The sequence below is a fragment of the Cyprinus carpio genome, chromosome A22, assembly GCF_018340385.1.
Source record: "Cyprinus carpio isolate SPL01 chromosome A22, ASM1834038v1, whole genome shotgun sequence".
In the NCBI taxonomy this organism is placed as follows: domain Eukaryota; kingdom Metazoa; phylum Chordata; class Actinopteri; order Cypriniformes; family Cyprinidae; genus Cyprinus; species Cyprinus carpio.
The window spans coordinates 11,860,247-11,887,200 of NC_056593.1; the positions used below are offsets into that span (position 1 = coordinate 11,860,247).

General features: G+C 37.3%; 1 long non-coding RNA gene across 2 annotated transcripts; it reads right to left on the reverse strand.

Moving 5' to 3' along the window:
• Positions 1-14,961: 14,961 nt before the first annotated feature.
• Positions 14,962-25,753, reverse strand: LOC122134877. 2 transcript variants are annotated; one of them, XR_006153168.1, is made up of 3 exons: positions 25,550-25,753; positions 24,283-24,612; positions 14,962-15,126 (listed from the first exon to the last, which is right to left on the reverse strand). It is a non-coding gene; the product is annotated as an uncharacterized LOC122134877 (long non-coding RNA). The 2 variants fall into 2 exon arrangements; XR_006153169.1 differs by lacking the exon at positions 14,962-15,126 and adding an exon at positions 17,372-17,495 and having other exon boundaries at positions 25,550-25,752.
• Between the last annotated feature and the right edge of the window lie 1,201 nt (positions 25,754-26,954).

Below are 26,954 nucleotides of genomic sequence, written 5' to 3' on the forward strand. Positions count from 1 at the left end.
TGGCGCGCACACACATTAGGATAGGTTTAGATGCCTGCCTCCGTTGTGAGCCCTTGTCAACCACTTTACCGATTCAACTACTCTCTTCCTCTTCTGCCTGGCTCTTTGGCCAACATCACACACTGCAGAGCAAGCCTAGTCTTGATAAAGCTGCTGTGAAAACTTGGAAAAGCCGACGAGGAAGAAGTTTGGATGATGCGATCGTTATATAGGCGGAGCAAAATACTTCATCTATAGCACATTGTGATTGGATGTTTACACTGTCAATACAGGAGACAAACCAATGTGTCACTGGCTGCTCACTGTCCCTGCGTGACGATCCTCGGCAAACAAAAACGAACAAAATAAAAGCATTCTGTTGGCCCCTTAAGTGTGTCCTTTCCCAATCCCCCTCTCTTTCACTTCGCTTTCTGTCTAAATACTGTCCTATCACAAAAATGGCAAAAATGCTAAAATAAATATTTAAAAATAAAAACAGCAACAAAAAAGAAGTGGGAACTCAACAAAGCAAAGACTGATGGGTGTTTGACCCATCATTAACTATTAAACTGCAATTTGTTCTATCATTGTATTTGCATACGCATCAATATTGAAACTTTTTTTGTAACATTAATCACTTAATTTGGTCAATAATAGATTTCAGATAAAAAAAATGAATGAACTGTGATTCAAATATGTAAACATGAATTATCTTACTAAGAAACTACACTATAATGTTTACCTTTTTCAGGTGTCAGGCAGGATCTGAGGCATGTAACAGTGTTTCCTCCTGGGAAAGCTAGTGGCTGGGATAGGCAGCTAGTGACTGGTATGCACTTTGCAGATATACTTTTTTGCCACCTTACTTAGAGTAGGAAAGTGGTCATGATGCTTTCTCCACCATTCCAGTGGATTTTCCTCACTATCCAGCATGGGGGATCCATCCATGGTCCTACTTGATCAGATGTTGGGCAGTGCAGTTTGGGAAAAATATGGTTGTGATGGCACACTGTATCTTCTGTCAAAAGTCTTAACGTGGTGTTTTAATGCACTGTCCCAGATTTGCATCTGCAAGATGACTGTTAAAGATCACTTCTTCTGGAAAGCATCTGCTGTGTACAAACATAGACGTCTATAAGATGCCAGTTTTACATACATTCTAAATCATAAACATCTTAAAGACATCTTTTAAATGTCTATTTGACATCTGATAGGTAACGTCCTATAGACATATTGCAGATGAGCAAACACTCTAAAAAATACGTCTAGCAGATGTAAATGCAGACGTCAAACAGATGTACACCTGCTATCAGAGGTAGCTATAGGAGCCATATCCTTCGTGTTGTAGTAACAGATGGTGTCAGTTCTTTCCATCTCCTTGAATCATTTTCAGACTGTGTAGGATGTGTAAATGCTTGTGTTATCGACACCTGCTTTGTGGAGGCACTTGTTGCTGGTCACTTGTCAGTCTCTTTCCTCCTTTTAAGCCATGCACTATTCATATTCGGTTACATAATTGCTCTCCAAGTGTTTAAATAGATTGGTAGTATAACCTTTGTTCGTTAAGTGTTTACATTTGACATAATTTTGTTTAGTGTCTACTTTATGCTAAAGCCAAAATGTGTTTATTTTCATTCAGTGAATGCATGTGACACTCAAGCAGCTCCATATATAAGTCAAACTGAAACACTGTGGTTGGATTTCTTTAGATCTGGAAAGAAATGGAATTTCATCTTTTGGTGGTCAAACAACTTGTGCAAGCAAATCTATAGCTAGACATGTGGTTAATGTGTGTTAGTCTGTGGATATAGTGCGTGGAAGCGAGTGAGTGAGTCAGCAGAATACAGTTATAAACACTTCCACAATTTAACTTCCTTGTTTTTTAATGTGAAATAACTTTAACTCTTTTAACTAAATGCTCATGTTTGACAAAAAAAAAAAAATTCTGTGAAATCAAGCCATTACTGTAAAATATGAACATAGGCCTATCACATGTGTATGTGATATAGTAAGAATGATATTCTATGACATATGCATTCATCTCTCATTCTTTAAATAGATAAACTGTATTAGTTTCCATAGTTACTTTCAGCACTAGCAAAACATTGCATAAGTTAATTAGAATGATTCTATTCTGTTCTAACTACATTTTTTTCTGAAGAACTTATCTTATATTGACCTGTCAACATCAAGGACAAAAACAAATGAATAATTTTAAGAACAAATGCAACACCTGACTTACTGCAAGCTGTTTAACTTTATGGTAGCTATAATTCTTATTTTTTTATTTGCATGATAGTTGTTTTCAAAGTAGTGAAGCTTCCCCAGTAATATATACAGACACATTTTTACCACTACCTCAATTTATGCAAAAGCACATGAGTCATAATGTCATGTAACAGATCACTCATGGATCACGGAAGCGAGGGGCTGCCCGGCCCGAGCTGGGTTACTTTTGAATTTTGATACAAAAAATGATATATGAAAAAATAAACCTATATCACAAATAAAGCATGTAATATATTGTCCATCAAACATATATTCTTATTAGCAGTATTTTATTAACAAATATCAAAAATATTAAGTAAAACGTCATTGGTTCATTCAGCCCGCGCTCATTTAAAAAACCACCAATTAGCGTGTACTGTATGTTTTGTCTAGAGTGCGTAAGCCATTATAGCGAAGTATGGTGACCCATACTAAAGTAAAGTGACGTGACATACAGCCAAGTATGGTAACCCATACCCGGAATTCGTGCTCTGCTTTTAACCCATCCAAAGTGCACACACACACACAGCAGTGAACACACACACACACCGTGCACACACACCCACACCGTGAACACACACCCGGAGCAGTGGGCAGCCATTTATGCTGCGGCGCCCGGGGAGCAGTTGGGGTTCGGTGCCTTGCTCAAGGGCACCTCAGTCGTGGTATTGAGGGTGGAGAGAGCGCTGTACATTCACTCCCCCCACCCACAATTCCTGCCAGCCCGAGACTCGAACTCACAACCCTTGGATTGCAAGTCCAACTCTCTAACCATTAGGCCACGACTTCCCCCCAAAAGTATTTCAGTTTTCACCGTCAGGGCTGTGCAGAGACCTTTGGGGAAGCAGGTGCTTAAATTATAAAAGGGTCACATAAAACACGGCTTTTAATAGGGCTGTGCTCCTTGCTTATATAACGGTCACCAGTTAAACCGTAATACCGGCCTCAAAACCAGGGTAGAAAAATCGCCTATTACTAACTGATTTTTATGTTTTTGATTGTAAAAACACTGTGGCGTTTTGTGGGTTTGTTTAAATAGAATGCATTACATTTCCATATTTTTATTTAAAGAGACTTAGTAATGAAGTCTTAAAAGATATCGTGTGCAGAAAATAATGTTGACAATGTTTTTTCCACTGTGGGGAAAGTTTCCATCCTTGGGGCAGATGACATTGTAAATTTAAATTACTACCACATTAAATTAAATAAAATTAAATTTATGCATTTAGCAGACTTACAGTGCATTCAGGCTATCAATTTTTACCTATCATGTGTTCCTGGGGAATCGAACCCCCAACCTTGCGCTTGTTAACGCAATGCTCTACCACTTGATCTTGTTTACTATATTTCTAAATTACCTTTGCTTTCTCTTTTCACTTCAATAGGCGATATCGCCTAGCCTACGTGTATTTTAATTAAACCTAAGAAATTACGATTATTGTCCTTTTAATTGGTTAAATAGGTGGCCTGCAATAGTGCAACAGAGCTATATTGTAATAATGTGATGCTGTTTTGTGCTCACTCTCTGGTTGTTTTGCTCGTTGGTGGTACGGCATTTATTTTATTTTGTATATTCAACACTTTATGTTTTCAACGATAAAAAAAGGAGTTTCGTTTAACTCCTTAACTTCTTGTATTGTGTCTTATCTTGTATTGTCGCTGTTTTACATAATATTTTAGTATATTTTAATACATATAAAGTGGCACGATTTTCCTTGTTCTCTATTTTGGACAGCATTTATTTGATTAGTTCTTCCAAGAAATGGTGCACTGACGCAGTAAGACACAGTGATTGGAAGTCCGGTTCTTTTCCTTGAACCTTTTTTTTTGCCCATTTTCGAATATCTAGTAGTGACACGCGGGGGCACTCTGCCAGGATGGCGACGACCCGCTCCGCCCACTTTGAGCTTCAAAAATGCTCTTCAGGAATCTATGGGTGACATCACGGACACTACGTCCATGTTTTTATACGAGCTCCGGTCTGGATCCAGGACACCCGAGAAGAGATGAAGCCAACCCCTCAGAGGACCTCAGATGATGCTAACCCTGAAACAACATACAGAACTACCACATTTTGCTAGAATTTTGATTGCTCTTGATGCCTTTACCCCAGCCTCAGTCCATTCCTTGTGAAGTTCACTCAAATTCTTGAATCAATTTTGCTTGACAATCCTCATAAGGCTGCGGTTCTCTCGGTTGGTTGTGCATCCTTTTCTTCCACACTTTCTCCTTCCACTCAACTTTCTGTTAGTATGCTTGGATACAGCCTCTGTGAACAGTAGTGATGTTACGTTCATGAACGAATTGTTCTTATTGAACGAATCTTTTAGGTGAACGAATCGTTCTCGTTCACGTAATCCATTGACTCATATTTCTCGTTCACTGAAATTCCTCCATCCACAGCAGCACGGCGCTATTAGCAGTGCATGCGCATATCAGTGCACCGGGTATCTCGGTGGACTGTTTCATCCTGTCAAAGAATGACTAAACCTCGAGCCAACAGCCGTTGAGTATGAGATGTGACGGAGCATGTGATTTGTTGAATGTAGTGAACGAATACGCCTTAGTCTGAACCAGATCGAGAGATCTTCTCGTTTGTGAACAAAATGACCGAACTGGTAGCCTACATGTCGTTTGTGAATGAAATGAATGAACTGGTACATGTCGTTCGTGAACGAGTTGAATGTACTAGTACATCTCGTTCGTGAATGAAATGACTGAACTTGTACGAAATGAATGAGTGTGTACCGGCTCAGTCTGCCATTTTGCATGTCAATCTCGATCAGCATTCAGCAGAAAGCGGATGTCAAAGCGCAGTTATATACTGTGCACATATACTTTTTTATATATTCATATTTAGCATGCAGAACATAACTCCACGTTTAATCCCCGATTTGTATATGTAAATGTTTGACCAAACAATTAAAATGTTAATTATGCAAGAAAATCTTGTGCCTTTGGTCATCTGAACAACTTAGTTATACTTTATTTTATTAAATAAGTAAATTATGCACACATTCCATTAAAGCCAAATCATTTTTTTTTTCACAAGTAAATACGTTCGTTGACTTAAGACATAAAACATAAGACTTTTTCGCCACCTGCTGGCGTATTTATGTAATATGAAGAAATGTCACTGAACAAATCATTTTGGTAAAACGAACTGAAAATGAACGAATCGCTTGAAAGAATCAAAATTTCCACCACTAGTGAACAGCCAGCTTCTTTGGCAATGAATGTTTGAGCTTACCCTCCTTGTGAAGGGTGTCAATGATTGTCTTCTGGACAACTGTCAGATCAGCAGTCTTCCCCATGATTGTGTAGCCTAGTGAACCAAACTGAGAGACCATTTTGAAGGCTCAGGAAACCTTTGCAGGTGTTTTGAGTTGATTAGCTGATTGGCATGTCACCATATTCCAATTTGTTGAGATTGGTGGGTTTTGTTAAATGTGAGACAAAATCATCACAATTAAAAGAACCAAAGACTTAAACTACCTTAGTCTGTGTGCATTGAATTTATTTAATACACATGTTCCACAATTGGACTTTAATTACTGAAATAAATGAACTTTTCCACTACATTCTAATTTACTGAGAAGCACCTGTTCGTTCAGTACTACACGCATGCTCAGTATATCAGCTGCTCGTGCTCATCGTTTCTCTCAATCTGCGCATGTTTCAGTACTGTTGGAGTTACAGGAGTATACGAATACTTTGATTGGTTTATATCAAATCGTAGGGTTTGTAAGGCATGTCTGAAAATGAGAAACTTTAGAAAAATGTGGATCAGTGCCGACTCGAGATGCGAACTGTTTTTGTAAGACTCAGTCCGATTCGAACCGGACATCACTACTGACAACAGCAGTATCACCGCTCTCGGCACTAGGGTTCAGTTTTCCCTGATAGCATACTTTTTTTTTTAATGTAGCAAGATTAAATTAGCCCCACGTGTGCAGGGGCCTCGGAGTGGCCGGACATTTTTTTATTCTACATTTTCTTCTTCAGCGCGAACAAAAAGACCCTCATTGGCCCAGAAGAAACATCAAAGGAGGATTAATTGTAGAGCGTCTGACAAAATTATTGTTTTGTATTGTAGAATGCACGCTCATCACCGCCGAGAGTTCGCGCGATCGTTAAATCGAAACCGAAAGTAAAACTCGCACGCGCATTCAAAAACGTTTTTTAATAACCTGCGTTTTTGAGAGCGACTCCCTGACACGCCCACATAAGGCTACATAACATGTCTAGGCTGTTATTAGTATAATAGGTTGTGTAGTTGTCTATAGCTCTGCATCATGCTTTAAAAATTGGTCTCTATTTGCACTTTGAATATATAGAGAGAGGGCACTTATTGTTCTCACTTAATACAACTAAGAAAGAACTGTTGTTTATTTATGATGTTTATAATTCATGTACAGTTCTAAGGTCTGAAGAGACTCACATTAAATCATACAGGAGAGAAGCCAGTCAGTTGAACAAAACCTTTTACAATGCTTGAGTGTTGTTGTTTTACTGCATATGATAATTCATACTCAGAATGCTCCATTGCTCTAATCACAAGCTCACCTGAAACCAATCACACACAGCTGCTATCAATAACACACACTATATAAATCAGTCTCACACCACCATTCAATGCTGAGTATTGTTTAGCCCATGTTGTCTCGTTTCCTGCCTTGTCTTGCCTTGTGTTTTGTTCTTGGATGGTTTACCTGGTTTCTGATTCTTATTTTTGGATTTTTGGATTTACCCCTTTGGATTACCCTGTCTGCATATTGTTCGCTCATCGAAGACCCACGCTTGCCCTAGGATTATTCTTGTGTCTTGCCCTCTATATACTTGTTTACCATTGTTTGACCTATGCATGTTATGACCTTGTCTTTATTCAATAAAAGCTTGCACATGGAAGCTTTTCACACAGACACTTACAACATAATCAAACAGCAATCCACACAGACACTGGCCAGGTATGGATATGGCAAGCCTATTATTTAGCCCTTGAGAAGGGCACGGGATCGCTCGAGGACTATGTACAAGAGTACTTAGACCTCACTTATTTCTCTGATCTGCCAGACTGTGTCCATAAAGACGTTTTTTGTGATGGATTAAATGAACCGCTAAAGTCATGATTAATCTGTGAAGGTCCCCGCTCATCTCTCAGTCAGTTCATGGACTATTGTTGATGGTTGGCTCAACGTTCACTGTGGGTGTCGCGGAGGCACACGACCCCGCACTCACTCTCGTAATGGCGGCTGCCCTAGAGCACGATCTCAAAATGGCGGACATAACAGTGCCCTGTCAGGTCACAACTGATCTTCACGAGTCAAGTCACAACTGATCTTCCAGAGTCAGGTCAAATCCCCTGTTGATCTTCACGAGTCAAGTCAAGTCACTATTGAACTTCCAGAGTCTCATCACATCACAACTGATCTGCCAGAGTCAGGTCAAGTCATCGCTGATCTTCATGAGCTAAGTCAAGTCACAGCAGATCTTGCTGAGTCTAGTCAAGTCACAGCTGATCGTCGGTTGATAGTCAAGTCACAGTCGATCTTCCTAAGTCCAGTCAAGTCACAGTCGATCTTCCTGAGTCTCGTCACATCTCAGCTGAACTTCCAGAGTCTCGTCACATCACATCTGATCATCCAGAGTCACGTTACCTTACATCTGTTCGCTCAGAGTCCTGTCACTTTCTGTCTGTTGCACCCAGATCTTCAAGTTCAGTCTTTCCGTATCCCAGTCTGGTAACTAGTGTGAGGGATGCACCGCTGGTGTCTGCACGCACAGCTGTTATCCCCAAACCCACTCACTCTAACACTCCTGTTCCTGAACTAATACTAATCCCTAATCCCCCTTGAAGGGGATCGCTTTTTGGTGTGTTTGGTCTGCATACACCACCACAGAACCTCCCGAGGTGGCAGCGTCCACTATGATTGTCTCCAGAGGTGGCGGCTGATGGTGCAGAACCTCTTGGGGTAGTGACGCTAACTGCTGTGTTCTCCGAGGCGATGGCACTCGCTGCAGCTTCTCCATTGGTGGCGGCACCTGCTGCAGAACCTCCCAAAGCAGTGGGGCTCGCTTCAGCTCATTTTACGGTGATGGTGCCCAGCAATACACTTTCACCCCATCCTGTCATGGTCAAAGGGACCGGCGCTGAACTCTGTCCCTGTCCTGTTAAAAGGAATGTTACTGAACTCTGCCCGTATCCTGATGATCCTACTGTAGGTGGTGGCATCCGCTGCAGAACCTCCAGAGGTGTCAGTAGTATCCACCTGTGAACTTCCTGCCTGTCCTGTCATGGCTAAGGAGGCCGTCCATGAGTTCAGGGCCTGTCCTGTCACGGCCACGAAGCCCATCCACGAACTCACTGCCTGTCCTGTCACGGCTATGAAGGCCATCTATGAACTCTCGTTCTGTCCTGTCAGAGCTATGGAGGCCGTCTATGAACTCTCTGTGTTCCCTGCCTCGGTCCCTGAGACCATGAATACTTTCCCTAGGGTTAGGGTTAGGGTTAGGGTTAGGGTTAGGCCCTCCAGGAGCCCTCTTTACATTCAGTGCATGTGATTTATCAAAACCTAGTACATCTTAAAATATACAGCTCATGAAAAATAAAGTTCCAGATGGACAAACATTAAATGCATAAACCAGTGTGAATAAACAGTATCTTAAAATAAACTTGGAGGTAGGTTGAAAAAGCCAGAATGGAAGTTTTAAGTAGTTGTACAGCTTGAAGTGTGAAGTTTTTTTCATGTACACAGATATAGCATATTCATGGCAGTACACATGAAATTCATGTATTTATTTGTCATTTAAACTGATGTAAACAGAAAAAGAGTAGACTGGATTTTAAAATCTGTCGCCCCCCTATACTGGACATTAAGTATTAAGGCCTTCATTGCTCAGATAATGAAAGTCACTAGGATTTTTTGGGAAGGTAAGTCTGACCAGTTATGCAGCAACACGAGTCAGACGAGTCTGAAGGTCTGAGCTGAATTTGGTAAAACAATAAAGTTCTAGTCGGTGTCAATTACTCTCATAATAAATAATAATAATGTTTAAATATATGTTGGCTTTCTCAAGCCCAACAAATAAGACTAAGAATAGAAACAGCAACCAATTTAATATGTAATAAAACTAATAAAATTATAAGGCATGAAACATAGGGATTTTATTTGCCCTAAACCCTGTTAATATTTGTCAATAAGGTGCGTTCACTGATTCTACCTTTTCTCTTTTCAATCTCATTCTTTTCATATGAACTGAGTTGGCTACACATTCTTACATTTATAAATGTAAACGTTATTTCTAATTTTATTTCATAAATTTACCTTTATTAATTTTCACAATTATTTATTCATGTCACACACCTAGCTAGTGCACATATAATCAAAAAACAATAAAGTCAAATATTAAAGACATATTATCATGGAACTGTTCAGTCTATTATTGATTTTTATTTCCACTTCACTTTTTTTCCAAGGAGACAGAACTGTTTGCACTGTATTTATCAATTGGACAATATTCATACAATACTATAACCTAGAAATATTTTAAAGGGGTCACTTGCAAGTCGCAGCAGCTCCAATTATGTGCCCAGCAACATCTGATTCACATATTATGCTAATTAACAGTGAGTGGTGGTTTTCAGACATTACACTAGTACAGACTCTTATTCTGTCTGAAAGAATGAAAAGGCTGTACTGAAGGCGGTGCGATTCGACCAATCAGATTAAAGCAGCATTTCAGCACCACCCACAAGTGTGAATGAAATATTGAAGCCATAAACCGATTTGTAAACCCCAAACGGAAAATGAGAAAGAGCCAATCTCATTTTCCGTTTGTTAAACTTAACGGAAAAACGAATAAACGTGCCATTTTCCCATTTCTTGTTATTGCATTCTAAATAGGAAATGAAATGATCAAACGCACATGAACCTGTATGCCAGTTCACCTTACTTTTTGCATGTGTGCACTATGTATGTCACACAAAGAGCAACCTATGGGCCCCTGACCACCTTAATCCACCCATGGACATCCCAATACAAGCTGCAGAGATCATCAGAAGTGAGAGTTCAGGAAAAAGGCAAAGTTTAAAACAGAAACCGCAAGTGTGACAGCACAAAAATCACAAAAAAAAAAATAATAATAGAAAAATAATCAGCTTCACTCATGATGACACCATAAAAACTTTCAGTATGATCGTGACTGGTGAGTTACTCAGTGATATTTATTTTGAATTTATTTCGAAGTTATTTTTTCGAATAAATTAAATATTAGAAAATTAAACAGTGATTTTTCTGTTATAATAAAATGATAGGGATAATATAAAACCAAAATTCAACTTCATTGGTATCACTGATTAAATATATGACATTACTGAAATCCTGTGATCCTACATAACACAAGTGGATTAGATTTTGTAGATCTTAAATGGATGGATGTTATTGACGTTATAAATTAATAACTGTGTTACTTTTTCCTGATTGGTCTAGGGGAGGAACAAAAACAGCAAAAATGGATGGTGGTGAAATGAATGTGCAACAGCATGAAGCCACCGTCTCAACACCCATATCCTAATCACAATCTCTTCATCATGGTACAAATCGAAGACTGACACGGAAGAAAATCAATTGTTGAAAAAAAATACTTATTTACAAATTAGGCAAAAAGAAAAAGAGTGGTACTCTTACTCCTTATTAACCAAACTACTTAAACTAAAATAAAAGTGCAGCAAAGTAAGTGAACTCCCTTACTAACATAAACAGGAGAAAAAGGTCAAATTCAAGATAAATAGCCCCCACCTCCCTACTTACCCCACAAATAAAGAAATAACTGTTTAAAAGAGATTAAAGTGAGAAAAAAGAGAAAACCAGAATAATTAAATCAAACAACGAATAATCATTAGAGATAACACTCACTTCTGCCTTTTGAATCTCAATCATAAAGTGTAATAGAAAGAGATTAAAGTGAGAAAACTACTTCAATAAGTAGCACACACAATATGAGGTAGAGATACACGGTTATCTTCTGGCTTCAACAAAGTATCAGGTCTGGGGTTGAAGATGGGACCTCAAAACTTGCTGCTGCACACAGTCAAGCCACCACCAACACAGCTTTTATGGCGTTGCAGCTTAAATACTCCCAGCATCCAATCACAGCAAGGCATTGATTAGCTGAACCAGGTGGAAACCATTTCTCCTATGAAGAGAGACAAGGATGGAGAGAGAAACAGCACAGCTTGAACACACACAAACAGAAACCTTAGGGCTCTGGACGTAACACTGGTCTTTTATGAACCTTTTTATAGTGACCTAACATAGTATAATTTATCACTGGAGGTTCATGTTTCTTCAAAGATTATTTTTAATTTCTTATAGAATATTACAGTAAGTGATATTTCCCATGCATTATTATTATTATTATTATTATTTTTTTTTCATGTGCCCTCATAATCTTTAATCAAAATTGCTTTTTTAACTTTCCCATTCAGTGATCCATCAGTTTCAAATGGACTAAATTGTGTGTCCTCACTCCAACACAACATTTCTTTTTTGAGTCATTTCACTCTCACACAGGAAAGAAAACCACAACTTTTATTGTACAGCATATGCAGCTATTATTATTAATGTGGCACTGAGAATGTTTTCTAAAAGGTTTTCCTGCAGTTATACAAAAGAGCAGAACATAATTTTTCAACATCAATTCAACATCAATGTTTTCTTTTGTATTTCTTTATTTTTATTCCTTTGTTTTCCAGCTTCTCTGTCGTTTTCAAGTCAGGACCGATGAAGAGCCCCGTGTGGAGAAGACGGAGTTGGACTTCTGTTCTGGAGGCCAACCTCATAGACTTCCTAAACCTTACATGAACTATTCCAATATGGAATAATCCCTATATTTTTATCAAAGGAATAAGCCTTTTGAACATTCAAAAGTGTCCATAGAGAGAATATATTCAGTGAATGTATAAACACACAGTGAGATTCTTTCACCACTCATGACTGTCTCTCTATATCACTCCAGATTCAGGTCTGTCTTCAGCTGCTGTAGCAGGAATATGTGCTGCTGCTGTTCTGCTGCTGGTGACTGTTGTAGCTGCTGCTGCTGTGATTTACTATCGCCAGAAGATCTCCAGAAAGTATCCAGCGAGTATTACATGCAGATACTATAGTGAGAGGAAAACATCATGTGCTTTATGCAAAATGGTTATTTAGCTCTCTGGAATACTTGATTCTGATTGGTCAGTTGCGACATTCCAAATATTTCCTGATAATGACCTTCATCATTATTTGTGTGTGTGTGTGCGTGATTTTTTATTTTTATTTTTTTTCACAGCAGAAAGGGAGAAAAAACCAGTATAAAGGATTGCACATAGATGAGGTAAGATACTGTACATCACACTAAGATCTGTGTTTGATTTTACCTGCACAGACAAATCATCCTAATGGCAAATAAACCTTTCAACTGAATCTAATTCACTGATAGATGACAGATGTGTGGACTGGGTCTGATTGTGACTGGCAAACAGCACTGTTTGTCTCTCTAACTTTACCCTCTTGTGATTCATTGTTTTTCTTACAGACGATCCCAAAAGTGTGATTATAAAATAAGAAAAAAAATGCTACAGAAACAAATCTTCCCTGTAAAGCATAATACTTTTCTGGGTTTTGTTTAACTTGATGAAACACTAATTGCAACACTGGAACACACTTATTGTAAGGCAATTAATGCTACCTCTTAGCTTCAAGAGAGTAATTTTATCCTCCTGGGACCCACGCATAGACTTCTGTCATCTGTGATTCTTTATAAACCACAGACCTGTGAACAGCACTGGGGAGATTACTTGCAAAGTGTAGTTACTTATTACAAATTACATGAAAAATGTTTTAGTTTGTAATGTAATCTAGATTACTTATTTTAGGCAATGTATTCTGACTACTTTAAGATTACGTTTGAATCAATTTAAAAGTGTAAAGTATTTTAGGTCAAAGGAGTTTGTCTGAAAAAAAAAAAAAGTTTGGGAATTCCTGCATTACATGAAAACAGCAATGACAGCAACGAGTAATTGAATGATTTTGTCCAGATCAATGATAAGTGAAAGTCAGTGGATGCGCATTGTATGAATAATATGTAATATATTCATAAAACCTGTAACTCTGATTATGAGGGATTTAAAATGTAATATAATGGAATCGGATTATGTAATCCTGATTACATGAAAAAATACAACAAAATCAATCATGAGAGGAACATGAAGTTTTGTAACAAATGTTTAGTTTTATGTTGTTGGGGATGTGTTTTTAACTTTTACCTACTAGGTCTTGTTTTTTGTACAAATGTGTTTTTTCCTTCAATCATCAAACTTTGTAATGTTGTACTTCATCTGTAATGCATATGCTTCAGAAGACATTTTAAATGAATTCTTTATGGAGAAAAATGAAATGGGACAAATACTTGCAGAACAAAAAATTCCCAAAATGGCATACATGCCATTTTGATTATGTTTTGATAATGACATAATCATCACATAGTGACCTGATTCACTGATCTCATCCAGAATTTAAACTGATTATAGAGTGATGTGTTCATTTTACATTATTGAGTGTGTTTGAATTCACTCACATTGTTTTCATTTACTCCTCGTGGACTAAAGTAATGAATGTAGGGAACAGTAAAGGGTTTAACAGTTTTGGTAAGGTGAAAATTTTCTTTAAATAATTTTTTTTTGGGGGGGTATTCATAGTACATTATTTATAGTTACATTTATTAATTTTATTAATATTTCTGTATTTCAAAACTACACAGTAAAAATCTGTAAAATGAAAACAAGAAATCTACTGAAAAAGTATTATTTTTTTATTTTATTATTATTATTGTGTAGTAGTACATTTCAAAGATCTTCACTCATCACAACCATCAGCTGGTACAGACAAAACTAAGTAAAAACATAAAATTTTAATTAATATTGTAATCGTTGGGTAGGAAAGTGATAGTTTTAAAATTTTATGGTTTTATTGGCATGACAAAATATTTCTACATTTTTTGTTTCTAATAATCATATTATTATACATTAGCAGTCCCCAGAAACCAGAGAAAAAATACATAAAGCACATCATACACACATTTCTAATCACACACTCCAGTTTCCTATTATAGATTTGCAAAATCTTTACAAAATAAATCTTTACAAAAATCTTAAAAATGTACAGGTGTATGAAATATTGCCATTTACAATACTATCTGTGTGTTTTTAATGTTTAATGCTGTTTTTATTAATCCTGTCATTCAGTCTGATTCTGAATTAATAGTTTATTCTTATTATGGCACCCCTTCAATTAAAATTATAGGCATTTATATGATTCATAGATCTTTCATCTTTCACCTATATTTCACACATATTTTACCTTTGTATTTGTTGGGTTGCTGCATATAGTAATAAACAAATGAAAATACAGCATAACAAATTAATAAAAAATGAACAGTGTAGTTGACAAATAAATGTAAAATAGGCGGCATTAAAAAAAAAAGGAAATAAAATATCAAAGAATATTCATCGTTTTGTCTACCAGATGATGATCTCTAATACACCAGATTCGGGTAATGAACCTTTTCCGATTGAGTTCAGAGGAAAGCATTGTTAAGCAAAGCTTCATTTCACAATCACCACCAAACAATTAGACCACACATATATTTTCATCTTTACGATTAAAAACTCCAACATATGTCAGAATATTTATATCTGTTCTGTTTTCTTCTTTTCACCTCTTGTAAATCTGATGTCATTGATCAGAAGCACAGCAGCAGCCGCAGCAGCCACGCCCATCAGAACAGTGACGACCAACCGGATCACAGCTTCGACAGTATCACAACAATAGACAGGGACTTCTGAAAAAAGTGAGTAATGATAAAAACATAATTGTGATATTAAACAAACAGATTTTAGGTGATTTTAGGAACTGAGTTGAAATTGAAATTAATCAATCAATCAGGAAGAAAATAATCAAACCTGTTTAGAAAGACATAAATAAGGTAATTGATGACATAAAAAAAAAAAAAACATGCAGTGTTTGCCAACTTAGCAATTTTGTTGCTAAATTTAGCAGCTTTTCAGACTACCCTAGCAACTTTTTTCTTCCGAAAGCACCTAACAACAATTTTGGCAATTAAAAAAAAAAAAAAATTATCTGGCAACTTTAGCAACTTTTAAAAAGTGACTAAAAAGGAACAAGTTTTCCATCCAATTTCACAAAAAGAGGAAACCAAAAGATTGCCTATCAGTACACACATCACATGAATTAAGTTAGCTGCTATTTGCAATTGTTCTATTTAATAATAATAATAACATTATCCATTATCCACTGTAACCCGAAAACACAATGCGTAATTTAAAATGCAGGTACCAATACGGAAAATGATTTCATATTAACATACTAGATCATGCCCTACTTTTATATTTTCTTAGGGTGTAGCATACTAACTAACTACTAATACACTGCTTAAAGCATATTGTTGAGAATGTGTAGTATTACTAGTTTACTAGCTATTAAAAAAACTAATTATAATTTAAAAAAGTTGTGTTCAATAATTCAATGTATTTCAAAATACAGTTATTTATATTTAATTATATTATGCACATTATTTTACAAACAAATCTAAACTGACATATATAAAATATAGTTTTTTTTTTTTGCTGAAGATTTGATGTCGTGAGACAATTTTGCATCATAATTACACAATTACATCATCGTGCAAGACATCAGAACTTTAGCAACTTTCTCTGAAATTAGTTAGATAACATCCAGATTTCAGATAATAGTGTTAATTTACCTGGTTATTGAAAGTGACGTGACATACAGCCAAATATGGTGACCCATACTCAGAATTTGTGCTCTGAATTTAACCCATCCAAAGGTGCACACACACAGCAGTGAACCACACACACACCCATGAACACACCGGAACACACACCCGGAGCAGTGGGCAGCCATTTATGCTGCGGCGCCCGGGGAGCAGTTGGGGGTTTCGTGCCTTGCTCAAGGGCTCCTCAACATCGTTGTATTGAGGGTGGAGAGAGCGCTGTACATTCACATCCGCCCCACCTACAATTCCTGCCAGGGCCGAGACTCGAACTTGCAACCTTTTGGATTACAAGTCCGACTCTCTAACCATTAGGCCATCACTAGAAGCCTTAAGAAAGCCTTAAGAATGTTCAACCGAGTCCCCAGGATCCTTCTGGAATTCTACCACTGTTACCATTGAGAGCATTACTCACAAACTGCATCTCAGTATGGTACAGCAATTTGCTCCGCATCTGACCGCAAAGCACTCCAGCGAGTGGTGAAAACTGCTCAACGGATCACCGGCACCCAGTTAACTACCATTGAGAACATTTATCATAAGCACTGGCTGAGCAGGGCAAGGAACATCATCAAGGATGCCTCTCACCCTAACCATGGACTTTTCACCCTCCCGTCCATCCGGCAGTGGCCTTACAGGAGCCTACTAGATTTTGCATAGAATACATTAACATACTATACACACAACCAACTGTATTTATTACCACTGTTCTTACGTTGCTGTTGTTCTTAATGTACATATAATCCCTACATTACATTCAGCCTATTTTTATTCTGTACATATTCTGTTTTAATAGTGTATATAGCAACTCCACTTACAATTCTGTAAATCATAGCGCTTCACTTACTCTGGGCACTTCATCTTTATATAAAACACTATATTCTTGACCTTCTGGTTAATGCTAAACTGCATTTCATTAGCTCTGTACTTGTACTCTGCATAATATGACAATAACGTTTGAATCTAAATCTAATGTAATCTAATCTAATTATTATTAGTTCTTATCTATCTTTAAATTATGAATCTCTATAAAATCAGCAAAATTATTCAGTGAATTATGCAAGTATCAGCGCTGCTGTACCTGCACATGTGTGACAGATTTTGAGTGATGTCCAACAAGATGTTGAGTCTGGTTGGGCTGATGGGGATTGTTGATCACACAGCTGTAGGTGGTTTTATCCTGATATTCCACCTCCAGAGGTTAGAGAGAGACTGCATGCTGAGATCAGACACACTGATGCTGGACAATAAAACTGTTTCCTTTGTACCAGGAGAGAGGAGTCACATGACTAACATTCACCACTGAAACACACCAAATGAACATTACTGCTGTGATGATGATGATGATGAAGAACATTGTGAAGAGTTACTGCTGATGACAGGAACAGACAGACGAGCTGAAATCATGAGAGAATTAAGAATAGATCAGAAAAAAAAAAAATGTGGAGCTAATCTCGGAAAGGCGAATTCCTGTATAGAACACAAGATGACGCTCTAGTAGTATAGTCTCAGCCTCAATGACGTCAACGTCCACGGACCGTGGCTAAACGTCTGGATGCATATGGGACACAAAAGTGGAAAAAAACACTTCGGGAGTGTCGAGTCATCATTCGGATTGGTTGAATTCTACAGGATTTCCGGAAGACGTGTGTGTGGCGCATTCTTTAACGTTTCTCTCCGGAAACAAAGATACCGTAAGGCGCCAAACCCCCTCATGAAGAAGAAAAAGCCGTAGTGCTTACAACTGTGAAGACGACCGCTTATCAGGATCAACTAAAACACTGGATTATCTATGTGAAATATTTAAAGTTTGCAGCATAGAATCTTTAAAATATGTCCGAGAGTTTTACACACCGGTCTGTTTTTTTGTGGCGACATTTCCCACGCCCTGAAACAAGACGCTTTTATAGAAAGCATATTAAATGCAATAAACAAATTATTAAACATACCTGCCATTAAATATGAGGGCCTTCATGTGTGTCTTTTTATTAATTTGCAGGGGGCTTTTTTGTCTGTTTTTTGGAGGGTTGTTAGATTTGTCAAGATTTTATTTGTCACATTACATGGTTGTATAACATACAACTGCAAGCAGTGAAATGTAGGTCTGGCATAATCTTAAAAAATGACTGTGCAAAAATCAAGAAGAAAATTAAATACAAAATGAGATTAAATATACACAATATATTTAAAAAGAAAACTACTGCACAGATGATGTGCAGAGATGTAAGAACAATGTGCAGTGAGGATGGAGTAACATACCTAGCTCATCTCAAAAAAAGTAGCAGAGTCCATTGTGCAGAGTGTTAGTGAGTAACCTCTACCCGAGTCTCTAAAGGGCAGTGTGTTTAATATCCATTGTTTAATAGTCTGATAGCGTGAGGGAAGAAAACTCCTTCTGAGCCTCTCCGTTTTTGCCATCAGGATGCGGAAGCGTTCTGCCTGACTGTAGCAGATGATGAAACAGTGGATTTTCACCAGGGTGGGGAGTCTTTGAGGATCTTAACAGCCCTCCAGTCGTGTGGCCAGAAGTTTTGAGAATTACATCCAATATTGGAATTGGAAAAGTTTGGCTGCTTAAGTTTTTATAATAGCAATTTGCATATACTCCAGAATGTTATGAAGAGTGATCAGATGAATTGCATAGTCCTTCTTTGCCATGAAAATTAACCGTTAACATTAGCCAATCCCAAAAAAACAAAAACCTTTCCACTGCATTTCATTGCTGTCAATTAAGGACCTGCTGAGATCATTTCAGTAATCATCTCGTTAACTCAGGTGAGAATGTTGACGAGCACAAGGCTGGAGTTCATTATGTCAGGCTGATTGGGGTTAGAAAGGCAGACTTTGACATGTTACGAAAAACGAGTGGTGACAGGGGTGATGCTTTGAAATTTATTGTTCTTCCATTGTTACCATGGTGACCTGCAAAGAAGACAGAAAAGTTGCAGCCATCATCATTGCAGTGCATAAAACTGGCTTTAAACAGCCAAGATATGGTGGCTACTAAGATTGCACCTAAAATCAACAATTTATAGGTCATTCCAGTAGAAACTTCAAGGAAAGAGGTTCAATTATTGTAAAGAAGGCTTCAGGGCATCCAAGAAAGTCCAGCAAGCGCCAGAGATCGTCTCCTAAGAGGATTCAGCTGCGGGATCGGAGTGCCACCAGTGCAGAGCTTGCTCAGGAATGGCAGCAGGCAGGTGTAAGCGATTCTGCACGCACAGTGAGGCGAAGACTTTTGGAAGATGGCCTGGTGTCAAGAAGGGCAGCAAAGAAGCCACTTCTCTCCAAAAAAAACATCAGGGGTACAGATTGATCTTCTGCAGAAAGTATAGTGAATGGACTGCTGAGGACTGGGGCAAAGTCATATTCTCCGATGAAGCCCCTTTCCGATTGTTTGGGGCATCTGGAAAAAGGCTTTCGGAGAAAGAAAAGGTGAGCGCTACCATCAGTCCTGTGTCATGCCAACAGTAAACGCATCCTGACACCATTCATGTGTGGGGTTGCTTCTCATCCAAGGGCAGTGGGGCTCACTCACAAATTCTGCCCAAAACACACAGCCATGACATAAAGAATGGTACCAAAACAAACCCTCCAACAGCAATTTCTCTTCAAAACAATCCACAACAGTTTGGTGAAGAACAATGCACTTTCCAGCACGATGGAGCACACCGTGCCCATAAGGCCAAAAGTGATACAACATAAGTGGCTCGGGGACCAGAATGTTTGAAATTTTGGGTCCATGGCCTGGAAACTCATCCCCAGATCTTAATCCCATTGAGAACTTGTGGTCAATCCTCAAGAGGCGGGTGGACAAACAAAACCCACTAATTCTGGCAAACTCCAAGAAGTTATTATGAAAGAATGGGTTGCTATCAGTCAGGATTTGGCCCAGAAGTTGATTGAGAGCATGCCCAGTTGAATTGCAGAGGTCCTGAAAAAGAAGGGCCAACACTGCAATACTCACTCTTTGCATAAATGACATGTAATTGTCGATAAAAGCCTTTGAAACGTATGAAGTGCTTGTAATTATATTTCAGTACATCACAGAAACAACTGAAACAAAGATCTAAAAACATTTTAGCAGCTTTTTGAAAACTAATATTTATGTAATTCTCAAAACTTTTGGCCACGACTGTAGCTTTACATCTTCTAGTGTGGATGTCTTGCAGAGACAGGGAGATAAGTTCTGGAGTCAATATACTTTCTATAGCCCCAATATAGAAAGTTTTCAGGATTCCAGGGAAACCTTGAATTTTGAAGGTTCAGGAAACAGTCCCCATCCTCCATAAAATGCGCAGCACACACCTAAATATTTGGGTTGAACTGTTCTGGAACAGTGTTGAAATTTAACCACAACTTAACCAATGATTTCTAGTTGTGTCCTCTTTTGGAAGGCCAAACAAAGTAGTTTCACTTTCACAATGCAACACACAGCGATTCAACAACATGGCAGCGGTGGCAACATAGAGAATAAAAGTTACGCCTTCTTTCTTTGCGTGAACATTTGGGCGGCGTTATGCAAATCTTCCCACATTGTGACGTAGACATGTGGGGGCGTGTTAGAACGAGCCATAACATTAAGCAGATCTTCACTATGAACCAATATAAAGAATATCTCTTCAGATTTGAGACTTTAGTCTTTGCAACTTCACAGATCTTCTTTATGGACCAAGAGCTTCTAACACTCCAAAGAGAAAGGAAAAAATTTAAATCGCATCATATGACCCCTTTAACTTGAGCTTAAATGTGATTAGTCCAGGTCAGGTCCTCTGAGATGTGTACACCAAGGCATTTGATGCTGCTCACTTTCTCCACTGGGGTCCCATTAATTGATGAGTGGGGTGTAGATCCGCTGCTGCCTCCCTCCTAAAGTCCACAACCAGCTCCTTGGTTTTGCTGACATACAGAAAGAGACAGTTTGTTTGGCACCATGATGTCAGTCTTTCTACCTCATCAAGGTAGGCAGCCTCATTGTTGTTGGAGATGAGGCCCATCACCACTGTATCATCTGCAAACTTGATGATAGAAGTGGAGGTGTGAGTGGACACACAGTCATATGGGTAGAGTGAGTAGAGCAGCGGGCTCAAAACACATCCTTGTGGGGCTCCTGTACTCAGGGTGATGATGTTGGAGGTGGTCTGACCCACCCTCACTACCTGAAGTCTGCATGATAGAAAATCAAGAACCCAGTCACAGAGTGGGGCATTCAGTCTGAGGTTTCTGAGCTTGGAGACCAGATTGTAGGGGACTACAGTGTTGAAAGCTGAGCTATAATCTATAAACAGCAGCCTCACATAATTCCCTTTATTGCTGTCGGTGTGGGTGAGAGTGGCGTGCAGGGAGATGGGAGACAGCAGATTTCAGTAGACCTATTAGGGCGATAGGCGAACTGGAGTGGGTCAGTGCTGTTAGGGATAGAGAAGTAGATGGTGTTCTTGATAAGCCTCTCAAAGACCTTCATAATTACTGATGTGAGTGCCACTGGTCGATGGTCATTTAGGCAAGATGGATTGTTGTTTTTTTGTACAGGAATGGTGATAGATTTTTAAAAGCATGTAGGGACAACTGACTGAGCAAGGGTTCATTAAAGATGGACGTAAACAATCCAGTCAGCTGATCAGCGCATGATCTTAATACATACGACCAGAAATTCAGTTTTTCCTGCAGTTCACAGAGCTCGACGAACCTCATCCTCCGATACAGTGACTGTGCACGCATCACTGACGCAGCAGTTCTTTTCCTCTGTGCATGTCGGCTGACTGACGATGGTAAAGTTAGTTTGACATTTGACATTCATTAGACATTCGTTTTTTTTGTTGTTGATTTTTTTTTGCCAATTAAACTGTTTGCGGTTATGTTTTGAGCCCAAACTACCTCAGATAGACATAAATGCATGCTCTTTACGTTGCACAAGGCTTAATTTCTAGGGGGGAAAATGTACAAAATTAACCATTTAAAATTAATTTAAAAAATAAAACTACGTGACATTATAATATAAAACCAATACTAAAATGTTTCGGAAAAACATCCATGTTATTGCACAATGCCCTGTTTTTGGAATTACCATTTTATGTGTTTTTATAATAATTTTACCATTTTTAATGTATTCAATAATATAAATCCATTAAACGACAACACCAGTTGATCTAAAGGTATCAAACCAACTCTAATTATTTTTTTTTTTGTATGTTTTATATACTTTACCCACTTAAATTAATTAAACTCTGACACCATTTGAGATAAATGTATCAAACCAACTGTAATTTTTTTAAGAATATTATTCCCTATAACGCACATGGCTTGGTTTTTCAGATTATACCTTTGTTGCTTTTATATACAGTATTGAATCCATACTTTCCATATGTTTTATATACTTTAAAACTCTGACACAGTATCAAAATCAGTAACATCTCTAAAAATTGTAGCAACCTCAGTTTTATATGGTTAAAATTATTCTGACCAGTTTTTATTTATTTATTTTTTTATTTTTAAATTAAGCATCTGTCTCCCATAGTAACACATTTAAATCATGATAACTACAGTTAAAAACACACATATAGCACCTCAATACCATGGTAAAAATATAACTATTTTTTTAGTAGCCTGTTTGTATGAAAAACAGTAGTCTAAAAACATTGTATAAATGCACACATGCTATTGCTTAATCACAAATACATACTACAATTTTAAACTCCTTTAATAAAATTCAGTGTGAATATCCCACATTTCAGCCACAATACCATGTGCAGTGAGTGTTACTACAGTAAATCCATGGTAAATGATGGTGATGTGTCTCGTTACACACAGTGTTTCTCCTGTTTGGCTTTAAACTATTTTAAACTCACGGAGTCATTGTGTTCATCGCTGAATACAAGCGCTTCACACCGGATCTCACAGTCCTGCTTAATGCTCGCGTGACCGAGTAAACACATCTGTTCTAGTGAGCTCGTGCCGTGCGAAACTGGAAGTTTGAACGTTGATCCCAGCAGATAAACGGTCTGTGATGCAATTCAAATGAGTCACGCTGTTTCGCTCCGCTTTTGGCGCATAACCATTATACTGAACATTTACCGAACTTTTCATATCGTTATCGAATTATCGCCCAGACCTAATTCTAATTAACTCATGCAATGTTTTGCTATTGCTGAAAATAACTATGTAAACTAATACAGCTTATCTATTTAAAGAGTGAGAGACGGATGCATATGCCATAGAATATCATTCTTAATATATCACATACACATATGATAGGCCTATGACATATTTTTACAGTAATATAACGGCTAGATTTTTTTTGTCAAGCATGAGCATTTAGTTAGTTAGTAACTATTTATCCCCTTTCAATATGTGGTTCTCACAAAAGAAAATACAACATACATTTCACAGTATACAATACAAATTTCACAGCAATTAATCAATAAATACTAATACTGAATGAGACCTGCTTATTTAAAGAAGGGAGAGGAAAAAAACTTTTTCTTTCCCATCGTTCATTTAAGAACTTCACTGCCTGTGATATAAAAGATTTTTTCCTTCTATGTTTAAAAAACACTGGTATCTTCTACCTGAAGGCAAAGCTTAAACTCATTATACAGTGGGTGCCTACCATCAGATATAATTTTCATAACTTTACCAACACATCTAGTCTGATGAATTTGTTTTAAAACCCAACACAGGGATAGAAACTAATTTACTCGCAGCACTTAGAATTAAGTGAAACACTTACAATAATGTTCCATTAGTTAATTTTAGTTAATGCATTAACTTTTGATTTTAATATTTTCATAATTTTAAATAATTATTGTAAAGAAATAATAAAAATAATAATTGTTAAAATGAACACTAAGAATCATAAGTGCTTTACAAGTGTTTTTTTTCATTGTTTATGTTAGCTAATATTAAAAAATGGAGCCTCACTGTAAAGTGTTACCAAATTAAGCATTTTGTGAAATTCCTTGAAGGGATAGTATTATTTAAGGACAGAAAAAATTACAGTGTCAGATTTTCATGGACATTATTTGTGTTTATTCTTGTTAGTGCTGCAGAGACAGAGTCCATCAAGTGTTTTTTGAGCTGGGGCTCATTATCCCTGCTATCAGTGTTAAAAAGACCACCATTAGTGTAGCTTTACTAATTTGTAGGCTACTGTACAGAACAGGCAAACCTGTAATTGTGACTCACCATAGACAGTAACACTGAATCTGTTTGTGGTGACTGTCGTTTCACTGATGGTTATTTGATAGAGTCCAGAGTCTGTGGTTTTGGGTGTCTGTGATGGTAAGAGATCCAGTCTGATGACCTAGCTGCAGTCTGTCTCTGAATCTCCCATCAGGGACCATCAGATGTGTTGAAGATTTTAGCCCTCTTTATTAATGTAAGATATAATAGTCTCTGGTTGTCCAAATTTCCATGTTATCTCAGAATCTGTCTTGATTTCAGTAAGACCAGATTCTAGAGTGACTGGATTTCCCACTGACACTGACTTCACTGTATCTGAACCAGCAAACACACCTGAAGAACACAGACACATTTCTCATGAATCAAGCTCTAACTCTAAGCTTGTAGTTTTAAAATTATTACAAGTTTTTTGAAATAATTAAGATCCCCTTAAAAGACAAAAGTGATTATCTGAGCTGGTTTGAGTCTAGTTCAACACATAAATCTGTGTGGGAAGGATCTTTAGACATCAGAAGTGAAATACAGCTTCATGCAGTCGTTACAGAACCACAGCAGCTGTTCTGAGTACATTTAACTGAACAGCAGCATCTCTGGGGAGGATTTTAGGCCACCAAATACTTACAATAAAACTTCAGATGTTGTCAGGGCATTGTGACAATTATACAATTATACAAAGTTCTGTGTGAAGCATTCCAAAGATATATCATCATGATCAGTCATAATCTTATAGTTTGTGTGAACACCGTGACAAACTGAAGTCAAAGCTGCTGTTGTGCTTTTTATCTTTCACACAGCCACAGTTTCAACACATGAGATGATTATGTTCATCAAAACACTACAGAATGATCTTCTTTCAGACTGAGTTACAATGATCAGTTATTTCAATAGAAAATAACCTAAGAGGTGTTGAATGAACTGTATTACAGTAAACACATATACTGTACATTACCTGGCTAATGTCATATAAATCAATAAATCCACTTATACTGTATTAACCTACCTTTGACTTTTAAAAAATAGAAAGGAAAATCTTTGTTTTACTTGTTTAAATAAGATTTATGCCCTTTCCAGATTGAAATTTTGATGGGACATCAAAACTTTATTTGTTGAAGAAATACCTTCAGATGGAAACAGTCAACTGATCCTAAGACGTCAGATATCATTTAATATGCAATAAGATAATAGAAAACTAATTCACTCAGAGTGAGAGCAGATTTGTTTGATTTGTGTTTCTGGTAAAATTGAAAATCTAAAAATGTTTCAAACTTACCAACCAGATGCCAAAAGCACAGACAGCAAAAAACAAAGGAGTGAAACATTTTCTTCAGCAGTTCAGAAAAGGAGAAATGTTGAAAAGTCCTGTTGTGAATCTATAATCACAGAGAAGAAAAACTACTTCTGTGTCAGTACGTGTCTATTGTGTGTTGTACTCCAATTCTGCTTTTTTTTTTCTTTCTAAACCACAGTCTCTCATGTTTTCACAGAGCTGCGTGTCTTTGCAATAATCCACTGTAAGAAAACAAATGTGTTTGCTATGAATTTACATAAATTTCTTTAAACCCAAAAACATAACACAGTTCAATACGTAATTTATAATACAGGTAAACACCTGTGAAAAATCAATACAGAAAAATCCTCTATATTATCAGGGCCTATATATTTCTATGGACAGATGAAGCACAAGAGTAAATTAACTTCTACATTTAACAGAAGAAAATACACCTTTTGAAGCATGTGAGAGTTCTGATGAACTGAAACAATGTTTTGCAAAGAGAAATGGTGCAAGATTCCTCCTGACTATTGTGTTGCAATTACAGGAAACATTTAGTGGAAGTAACAGGATCATTTGTGAAAATGTATTAATATGTTTCTACTGTATTTGACTATTGTGTGCATGGCTGTTGTATTTGACTGTCAGTTATGAACTAAATAAACTTGACCTTATATATTATTTATAATTTGACCTTATTGAGAAATCCAGCATAAATAAACTAAATCCATGCACGTATAGGCATTAAGGGAAATTAAAGGGTAGACAAAATAGCCATACAAGCTTTGAAAAAATTAAATAGATACAGATATCAGGCTTTTGAGATCAGAAGGGAAGATTGCTGTGTGGGAAAGAATAATTAAAAAATGGCAAAAACAGTGGGATCAAGAATCAAAAGGGAGACATCTCTGATAAAAAAAAAAAAAAAAAAAAAAAAAAATGAGTTTGGCACTGTGAAAAAGTAAGGTAAGAAACATTTCATGTTACAGGAAAACATGGATTCTGAGATTATCTTGAAAGAGTGTGCATGTTATTTGCAGGGAATATGAAACACACACAGAGAGAGAGAGGACATGATAAAGACATGGAAAGAATATGATTAATAGGGTGTTGAGTAAAGAACATACTTTAATGTAGGTGGGAGTGGACAAGGAAGGAAATACCTCATGGACTACTGATGAGAATGTGACGTGTTAATATATTCTGTGGACTTGATTGCTCAGACTGAATCGAACTGGACGATGACGTCACTGAATCAACTAGTGATGGGAAGTTCAGATCATTTTAAACCGACTCGGACCTTTCAGCAAAATGAACTAAACTTTTTTCAAGTCATTTCGTTCATTTTTGCAAAATATAATTAAATAACGTGTTACTTCCCTAACACATCAAGTACTTACAGTAA